Source organism: Rhipicephalus sanguineus, chromosome 1, assembly GCF_013339695.2.
Source record: "Rhipicephalus sanguineus isolate Rsan-2018 chromosome 1, BIME_Rsan_1.4, whole genome shotgun sequence".
Taxonomy (NCBI): Eukaryota; Metazoa; Arthropoda; class Arachnida; order Ixodida; family Ixodidae; genus Rhipicephalus; species Rhipicephalus sanguineus.
In genome coordinates, this window is record NC_051176.1 from 218,447,862 (window position 1) to 218,458,484 (window position 10,623).

Here is a 10,623-nt window from a genome sequence, read left to right on the forward strand (position 1 = left end):
TCGGACGGGGAAGCAATGGAGTGGTGACACTGCAAAAATGGAGGCAGTGATGCACAAGTATACAACAATGGTGGTGCGTTACGAGGTCCTCGCTTGATATTCTGCCAATTCAAGCAGCGTCGCTCAGTGACATCAATCAGTTATGTGAACGTGGGCGGCTGATACGAAATATCCAATGCATTACCAATGTGACACTGACATCATTTTTTCCTTCAACACGCCTCGACCGTGGTTGAATATTGCTTGGTATAAAACTGATGGAATAAATGAACAATGACGATAAAATAAATTCAACCATTATCGCTCATCAGCTGGCCGCTTTCATTGCTTCACCAAACTTCCCGATCACATATGAGAGAGCCATTACAAGCCAAATATTTGAGACTAATTGAATCTCTGGGTAGAAAATTCACGTGCCCTTTGCGCGTAGGGTGCTTGAAGAGGATGCTAGAGAGGTACCTTCCTACTGTGGAAGCAAAATGTTCTGAGATTTCCTTCCGCCGACCTCGCTCTATATATAAACATGTGGCGGTGGGAGGACTTTGTATCAGTCGTGAACAGCTGATATTCTTTATTGCGCCCCTAAATCTAAGTACATCAGCGTTTTTTTTTTCGCTGTCACCGAAATGCAGCCGCCGCGGCAGGGATAGAGCCCGCGACCTCGAGTTCATCAGCGCTGCGCTTCAACCACTATATATCGCGGCATGTCTTTTTGTGGCAGTTGTGATTAGAACGAGGTACCAGCGGTATAACAGCGATATAAATTTACTTTTCTAATACGTCTGACTAAAGGGGAAGAGGAATAAGTGGGCGTTTTGCCCAGACCTTCCCCTATCTGTTTCCAAAACCCACTAGCTAAGTCCACGCTTCACGCCCGTGGATGCATTATGGTGCTCGTATGTTCATTGCAATAAATATGTCTAAATCATTCTTCTGAACCTCACGTTAAAGGACCCAAAGTACGACATTGAGGTAATCCATATGTGCAGTAATATACTACAGGAGAAAACTACGACACCTCCCTGATCTAGTCAAAAGTCATTTACTCGATGAGATCGTACATGCTTTCTTTACTGTATACTGAAGTATACTCAAAAGTGCAATTTGGGAAGGAATGTAAGTCTTGAAGGGAGGCGATAGATACCTCATTTTCACCTCATTTTTGTCCTGGCTCAGCCAGACCCACATGCACGGCGCCGTGTGCTCCAAAACTAAGTTACTCGGGTGTACAGGCTGTTTCCCAGAAGAGTAGGATTGGGCCTGTTGGTATACCATGGTTATGAATTCTTAACAGCGCAAAAAACACAAGGGGACAGAAGAGAGGAGAGAGAGCTCTGTGTCCTCTGTTTTCTCCCCTCGTGTGTTTTGCGCTGTTAAGAATTCGTAATGTATTTCACAGTTAGAGCGTTAAACCCGAAGCGCATTGCAATGCTCTCCGAGTTGTCCCCTAAGTGCGATACATCCTGTGCCCCACAAGTCTTCATGTCATACTGACGCATTTCAGAAAATTCAGCTGATGTCCCAACATCGTGCTTTGCTGCATGAGTGACCCCCATTCGCAAAGAAGGAAAAAAGATGCTCGAAGAAAAATACCGGCCAATATAACTAACGAGTTACTGCTGAGTATTGCTGGAGCACATCACTAGTAAAGGGATCATATGACACACTTAGAATAAAATAATCGTTTATGCTCATTGCAACATGGCTTTAGAAGAGGACAGTCGACAGCAACGCAACTTCTAGACATTAAAAAAACTCGGCTTTAGTAATCAATGACTGGTACAAAATCGACTCTATATTCATTAATTTTTTCGGCAGAACATGAGCACGTTATATATCTTAAACTAATTGAAGAACTTACGTCTATTAGCATATAGAATCAAAAGTAGTAGACTGAATTACTACCTATCTGTCGAATTGTACGCAGTATGTTACTATTAGTAATACTCAGTCAGATTTACTTGACCTGTACTTAGGTGTTCCGTAGGCATTGGTGTTAGGGCCATTGCTATTTGTTGCATATATTAATCACGTCATTAGTTGTGTCTAAGAAGCCGTCAAAGTGCCCTTATTCGCCGATGAGCTAGTGATGTACACCTGCGTGCATGGTACAGATTATCTGAAGCTGCAGAATGCTTGTTATAGGTCAAACTGCTCAATGCTGCGAAACCAGTAATATGGAATTTAACGTCAACGAAACAAAGTGTGCGGGTATTAGGTATCAGAAGTCATACAAAGTGTCGGGCTCTGATATAAAACGAAAAGACGCGATAAATCTTTAGGTATAGCCATTACAGGCACGGCGAAATGGCGTGTTCACAATGGGAATGCATGCGCAAAAGCGTACAACGCGCTTGCGTTTTTACTAAGGGTGGCTGCGGCATCTGCTCCCGTTAACGTCCTATGAAACACTAGTGCGACATATTCTCGAATATGGTAGTATAGTTGGGAACCCTCACCAGGTTCACATTACAGATAGACTGGAAAGAGTGCGAAATAAGCTACTAAGGTTTGTTTATTGAGGACATTCTAGCAAAGATAGCGTCAGTGCTTTTTATTTATTTATTTATTTATTTATTTATTTATTTATTTATTTATTTATTTATTTATTTATTTATTTATTTATTTATTTATCGGCGATCTCGGCGAAGTAGCAGGAATACCTACACTTGATTGTCGACAAAGGGTGGGGTCAATGAAGTTGCTTTTCATGCTTTATCATTACTGCATATGCATAGATAAGCAAGGACGTTTGAAACCATCGCATCGCCATTCCCGTAGAAACTGTCATGATAAACACCTCTGGCAATACGTCACAAACTGCGACATGTTTAAATTCTCGTGTTTTTTTGTCAGAGATCGACATAAATGTGGAACGCGTTGCCGCCGGAACTTATTGGCACGGATATGTGAGCAACTTTGCGGAGAAAGTAGAAACTTACTTTCAGAAATAATAGTATGGTTATGTTATTTGTTTTCTATTCGGATTTTCTGCTTGCGGGGCTCAATAATTGCTTACTGTATATGTTGTTGTTATTGTTGCTTATACATAATTCGAACTATTGTAACGCTATGTTTCTGCATGCATCCTCAAACCCATTCCCTGTAATGGCCGGTATAAGGCTGACAGTATCCTCAAAATAAATAAAGAAGGCCAAATACAATTCACCGCACACGAAGATGACGGACAATGGCTGCGGGTGCGGGCCTTCGCCTTCGTCAAGAGAGAAAACCGGTCCTGGAATAGATAGTGATCAGCCGTTACAACTACGCTTTCAGAGACGTTCGTGGGGTTGCTGGCTCGCTATATGAACTGATAAAAATATAAGCAGCGTTTAGAGGGGCAATCAGACAAGTAATTGCAGCTCGTAACCCGATGCCCGATGCAGCTGATACTGGTAGCGGCGTTAGACACGCCAAACCGAACAGGTGCGCTGACCTATAACGACTCGGTATCTCATCAGTATATCATGCGTAGTGTGCAGGTATGTAAGGCAGTAAAACAATGGCCTAACTAGGAATTGTACTGCGTCAGTTGTCGGCCATCTGTATCAGACAAGTGCGCGTGCGCGTATGCGTTAGCGTCTGTGGAAAGTCTGCATGCGTGCCCAGAATTTATGATTAGGTAAGCCGACGGTTGCCGATCTGTTCGGGAAGCTGTAGACTCCAACGTTTTGCAAGATTGTATCCAGTCGCTAAGACCAGATGGCCGCGCAAGTGATTACCATTCAAAAGCAACGCCGTCAAAGAGAACGCTGGCGCTATGCAAAACGTTTCTCAATCCTGTCTGTTGCTGGTGCAAAAAGAACTCTCAGCCTACTGAACCTTTCTAGTCTGGATAAACGCGTATAATTCGGCTGCAATTCTGCTGTTATGCGCGCAATGCGCCCTTTCTAGTTCATATACGTTTTTTTTTCTTCTGGGGTATTAAATCGAACCGGTTGACTTGCTGACCTCTTAACTTGTTGTTTTTAACCTCCTTTATATTTTTCCTAACCCTGACGCAAGAACGTTTTGTGAACGCAACTAATCCGGACACCGCATAGAGGGCAGGATTCCACGATCTGCCACATGTCTTTCACGAAGTGTGATGTGCACTTAACGCCTACAAAGACCCGCACGGCTTCGTTCTTGTAGCTTTGCGCGACACTTAGGAGGATGCCAATTTTCTGTCTCATAAACCTTTCTTAACCTTGCCGCCTTCCGTCTATAGAACTAATGTACCATATTTAGTGTCTCCTTGCTTCGAGTTGTCTACTGATCAGGCACACTGTTACATCCACCAGACTGCGTTAGCTTTGGGCTTTGATCACAGTTTACTGTTAGTTCCAGGGACAATCCCCAGACCAGGACAGTTTTTTAACGTGAAACACTTGAAAAAACCCGTATGGGTTTCATTTTTAACTTCGTGCTACAGTCGGGTGGACTTTACCGTTCAAGAAAAATATTTATTAAGGAAAATTAACCACGTGTTTAGGGATCATAGTTTAGCGAAATTTGTTGCCTTTTCGTTGTTCTTGCCAGAACCTGAAACTTCGTTGGCTGATGCCATAGTTGGTGCTGATGCCGCACTGCCTCCGACTGTGGCGGGACTCATAGTAAACTGGTCGAGTGCCGCTGCTACTTCTGCCACCACCGCCAACGCTCCATTCTCTGCTTTCTTTGCAAAAACGGCTACATTCGGTGGCACCACTTGATTATAGGGGAATCGTTAGAAATTAGAGTCTTCTAGCAAGTTTCGGAAATACGGTACGCAAATGTGGTAATTTTTATTTTATGTATACAAGCACCTGCAGTGCCAAGAAGGCATTATTGCAGGGGGGCAATAACTTGAGAAGAAGTATTCACATAGAAACTATATGTATACACAAATGCAAAGATGAAAATATGAGCTAATTACAAAGCGGTGTATACAGCATGGAAAAGCGGCAACACATAATTCATGCACAATCTCACCAAAAAAAGAAAAGAAAAAAAAGACAGCAAAAGCAAAGAGGACAGGTAGTTTATAGCTCACGGTAGATTAGAATGTAAAAACGATTGGAACTGGGATAATGTTTTTAATTAGATATACCCTTTGGAAGTCTGTTCCAGTGCATGGAGGTGTGCGGAAAAAATTCATATCGAAAGACATTCGTGTGACAGCGCGTTTCAAGTACCTTCCAGTCATCATCACAACGCGTAGAGACGAAGTGAGGGGGCAAAATGTACAAGTTTTTATTAATTCCTGTGAGATCGGAGTAAATTTGGTAGAAAAGTTCTAATTTCGTTGCTAAGCGGCGTTGAGCTAGGGTTTTCCAGCCAAGGTTGTCTTTAATTAATGAAATGCTGCTTTTATAGTTGTAATTAACAGAGACAAACCTGGCTGCGCGATTCTGGATGCGCTCAAGTTTATTCATAAGACAGGAGGTGTCGGGGTCCCATGATGCGCAAGCGTACTCAAGTATTGGGCGAACATTCGTATTATAAAGTTGTTCTTTAACGCTTTTGGGGGCATTGTGAAAATTGCATCTAATGAGGTTAAGCATTCGGGAAGTACATGTTCAATGTGTCAAGTCCAGGACAGATTTTCTGAAAAATAAACCCCAAGATATTTGTAACGTAGTACCCGTTCAAGTGATGTATCGTCCAAATAATAATCTGATCTCACAGGCAAACGTTTGCGGGTAAAAGATATAGATTGACATTTAGCACTGTTCAAAGACATACACCATGTGGAACACCAACTTTGAATTGTGTTTAAATCGGTTTGGAGGCTAATAACATTGTGTTCGTTTACTATGTTTCTATAAATGACGCAGTCATCTTGAAGACCCTGTACAATGTCACTGATATAAATAAAAAATAACAAAGGTCCTAAAACAGATCCTTGCGGCACGCCTGACGTAACGGTTATTCCAGTTGACTTAACACCATTAATCATAGCATGCTGTGTCCTTCCGAAAAGCTAATTTCTAATCCAATTGACTATAGCAGGGTGAATACAGAGAGATGATAATTCATACAACAACAAATCATGAGGAACAGTATCGAAGACCTTTCTGAAATAAGAAAAAATGCAATCTACTTGAAATCCAGAATCATAGGAGTAAAAAAGATCATGGCAAAATTCAACAAACTGCGTTGTGCAGGACAAGCCAGACCTGAATTCATGTTGAGCATGTGAAAAAAAAAATACATTGTTTTGGAGGTGTTTCATCACAGCACTGTAAATGATATGTTCTAATGTTTCGCAACATACAGAAGCTAGCGAAATCCGTCTATAGGTTTGTATAGAATGCTTGGGACCACTTCTATGAATGGGAACAACACTTGCTGTTTTCCATTGCGTTGGAACTTAACTACTGTGTAGAGATTTATTGTACAAGATGACTAAGAAGTTAGCAATTTCCTGAGGGCATGCTTTGATTACCTTGGTCGGTATGCCATCAGGGCCTCCAGCTGAATTGTTTTTCAGGTTACTAAGCCGCTTAAAAACACCATTGTACGTGACAGTAACCATGGGCATATCCTCGTAGGGTAAATCTGGCGTTACAGGAAGTTGATTAGCGCACATGTTAGAAAACACGGATTTGAATAAGAGTTAAAAGAGCAAGCCTTCTCGTAATCATCAAACACTGCTTGTCCGTTGACCAATAGATTTGGTATCGCGTTCACCTCTTTACTGTTAACCTTAATAAATTTCCAGAATTCTTTAGGGTTATTTTTAAGCGCTACATCGAGCCAAGAAATGTATTTCTCCTTTTTTACTTTAATAGAATGTTTTATTTTGTAGCCTATGTCGCGCATTTCTTCGTGCACACTCTGTTTGCGATTTTTTTTAAATATGCAGCGTAGAGGCGGTGTTTCCTGCTAATTAAAGTTTGAATTTCCTTGTTTACCCATAGTTTGTCATTAAGTAATGCCGTAAGGTAGCGCTCGTCCTTTCCCGCTCATTGTGCTTTTGCCGGTGAAGGCACCCCAACGCCACAAAAGCTTTTTGAAAAATCACTGTGGGGTTGTCACGCCTCATTGTTGCCTGTCAGCCTACACATCTTTAACGAGGCACCTGTTGATCGGGGGGCGCACTGTCACTGGAACTGGGAGCGGGTTAAGCACAACGAGCACGAAAGGAGGAGCGTTACCGTACTGCCTTACCGCACTTGCGTACCGTATTTTCCGTAACTTGCTAAAAGACTCTATTAACGAGAATGTGTCATAGCCGTTCTAAGCAGCATGCATATAGTCAAGGGCGGCTAAAAACGGCATACAAGCCCCCAATAATGACCTTCCGCTTGCGCGTTCCCTTGTGCTGGAGCAGTGCCACCTTTACCTTCTGTAACAGGGCTCCTGACATCCGTCCTCTAAGAGGTAGCATTCACTAACCAACAAACGTGGCGACTCAAAGGTACACTTGCGGGAGCACAAGAAATCGAATAGCCAGAAGATGAGTGAAACAAGTTTTCATACGCCTCCGAATGAACCCTAATTCGCATATTGAAGACGGTTGGACTAGCGAATAATCAAGGATTGAATGCGAAAAGCAAAATCTATTCAAGCCTCTGATTTGCCAACAACATTGATCATTCGTTCGTGGCATCTTCGAGCACACTAACGTAACTGCGCGCAAGCGCTTAATCGAGTGGCACTCCTAAAAACCCGCGCATATCCTTTGTAGCCAGGAAAAATTAAAACTCTGATTTCCCCAAGAGGAAAGTGAGCAATGATAATGTGATTGCATTCTTATAACGCACCTTTAAGTTTTTTACAATATCACATGAAATTAGTATAAGCACACCGTGTAGTAATGGTCGAAGCACCGCACAAAATGGTATAAATCCCTCGCAGTGCGCGTGACGATATGAATAATATTATACTCTTCAACCTCTAAATGGCGCAGCAGCAGTACGAGGCAGCTAGTGCAAGATTTGCTTCGAGGTCGAAAACAGGTGCTTTTGAGCCTGCAGGGACATTCAATTCTTTTACTGATCAGCAGCATTTGATGATATTACTTGAAGTCATGTTTGTGATCTGCATAATGGACCCTTAACGACTATCGGTGCTAAAATTTCGGCACGAAAAAACTGGTTCTTCACCTGTCGGCCAAGCCGTTGTACATCGCGCTTGTCTGACGAGTAAACCGCTCTCTGCCAATCGGTCCTCATGCAGAAAGACTTTGCGCATTTAAGCCATGATTAGTCCGTGTTTTGAACCAACCACTCTAGAGTTTGTGCGCATCCTCATTTTCAAAATACGATGCTACAGTGCGCTCGTTCGCCAGGCTCTCTTAATTTATGATGCCACAATTGCCTAATAAAAACCGGATTAAATAAGAAACGATAAAAATAAAAGTGTAAGAATCAAAGCAAATAACGAGGCCAGTTAAAAATTAAGGACTGGTGATATTTTTATCGCATTTATCTGGGTAGATCAGAAGATCGTGCTGTATGATGTTGGTCGCGCAAGAAGGAGAATAACAAATTGTTGAGGTAAATAAGACCGCTTGCAAAACAAAAGGAGCAAAAAAGGCTGAGCTCTCCCTGCATGTGACCGCACAAGAAGGCTACCTTCAATGCCCTTCGGCCGATGCTCACTCTCAGTGCCCGAGTTGCTCCGAATCTGCGAAGTTTCCTGGCCCTGTCCTTTTCTTAAATATATTTGGTCCTAGGAATGTTCCAGCCGTCGAAAGAAAGAAAGAAAGAAAGAAAGAAAGAAAGAAAGAAAGAAAGAAAGAAAGAAAGAAAGAAAGAAAGAAAGAAAGAAAGAAAGAAAGAAAGAAAGAAAGAAAGAAAGAAGTGTTTGGTCGTACATTGTTTGAGGGCAGGCGCCATGGTTGCAGGAACCCGTGCCATCTAAAAAAAATTGCACCTGCCGGAGCACATTTTAAAACGGAAGGGATCCAGGCTTCGTCAGAGGCCCGACGTTTTTGTATTTCTATAGAATTATCATTATTGTAAGAAACTCACTCCCTTATATAAAATATTTTCTTTCTCGTGCCTCCTGTACGAAGTTCACTACAGGTAAAGATTGTAAAGAGTAAGACGCAGAGACCACTAAGGCAAGTCTTAAACCAGTGTGAAATAAGGTTGGAAACTCCTGCTTGCGAAACCGGCGAACGAGCCAAAAGAAGGAAAGAAAGAATATAATTCAGTTTAGGTAAAGCTCTCGTGTTATGATTTAAGTGTAAGCTCCAGTGTTCAATAATCAAAATAAAACATTGTTTAAAGCTAGTGGGGTCACATTATTTCAAGGTAGTGGATGTGTATCAAGACGATTTGTTAGTAATCAGGCGGACTTGTGAGCGCCGGTTCCGGGATGTAAGTCGAAATACAATACGCGGCCGGAGGTATAAATTCTGAACAGCGTAGCTGTTTATGCCAGCCGTTGGTTGTAATCCGTCAACAGAAAACGATCATCATCATGAACCGGCACGCGCTATCGTCGTCCTCTTCTTCATCTTCTGCTTCGCTCCCAGAACACCAGCGCCAATTTGTCGGGCGTGGGATGGAACTCCGATGAGTGAGAGAGAGAAAGAAAGAGATAGAAAGAAAGAGAAACAGAATTCTAGGCGAAAAAAAGTTCTTCACGAAGCGGGATTCGAACCCGCGTACCCATGATCCGAAGGCGAGCATCGTAACCACTCGGCTATCCAGGCACGCTAGCAGAGCATAACATAGCCTTGTATGGTATAGTATACCAAGGGGGTGAGGAAGGGGAGCGAGGGTGAGAAGAAGGGAAAGGAGGACGGGAGAGAGTAAAGCATAGCATAAAAAGTAAAGAGAGAAATAGAGAGAAAGAAGGGGAAGAAAAACAGAAAGAGAAAGACGAAAAGAGAGATAATCAGAGAGAGAGAGAGAGAGAAATATATAGACAGAAAGAGAAATATATAGACAGAAAGAGAAAGAGATAGAAGGATACAGCTATCGAAAAGTCGGCCAGCCTGTCTGAGGAACCTTATTCCTGGCTATCTCTATAGCACATTAATACGCAATGAGACTTTTTTTGGGATAAGCAATCTTGAGCTTATTGCATTAGTATCTGATTTTCGCGTCGTATCTGACATGAGCTTTTTCATCTGCATGTAGAGCAGCATTCCTAATTCCCGCTGGTTGAGGCAGGTTCATCGATTTGTACAGCGAAGCTGTTTATGCGGGCCCTGCGCCGTCGGCATCATTGGCGTGGTCACGCTAAAGAAGGACACGTGACCAGGCTGAAGAGGTGGAGATTGGATGAGAGGAGGAGAGGGAAAGCAAGTCACGCGATGAAGCTTACGTAAGGCGTGCGATTCAAAAAGTAGACTGAAAGGGAGGTCACATATGATGAAGCTTACGTAAGGCGTAAGGTCCCTTTACTTTTCCTTGGTTTCATTCTCTGTTGGTTCTCATCAAGGTTGTACGAAACAAAGAAACCAGGCCTTAAAATTCCCTTCTTTCGTTCATTCATAGCGAGAGTCTCGTTCCGGCAGACTTAATGCCTTCAGGCATCACGTCCCCATACGAGGGCTCATTCATTCATTCAGCCATACGAGGGCTCATTTATCAGCTGGCCACTCGTTCAAAGTTCCCGCGCTACGTGACGCCAGCGGGTCGAAAAAAAAAACAAAAAGGTGTTCCACACTCGCCGTCATGGTTACGTCATCGCTAC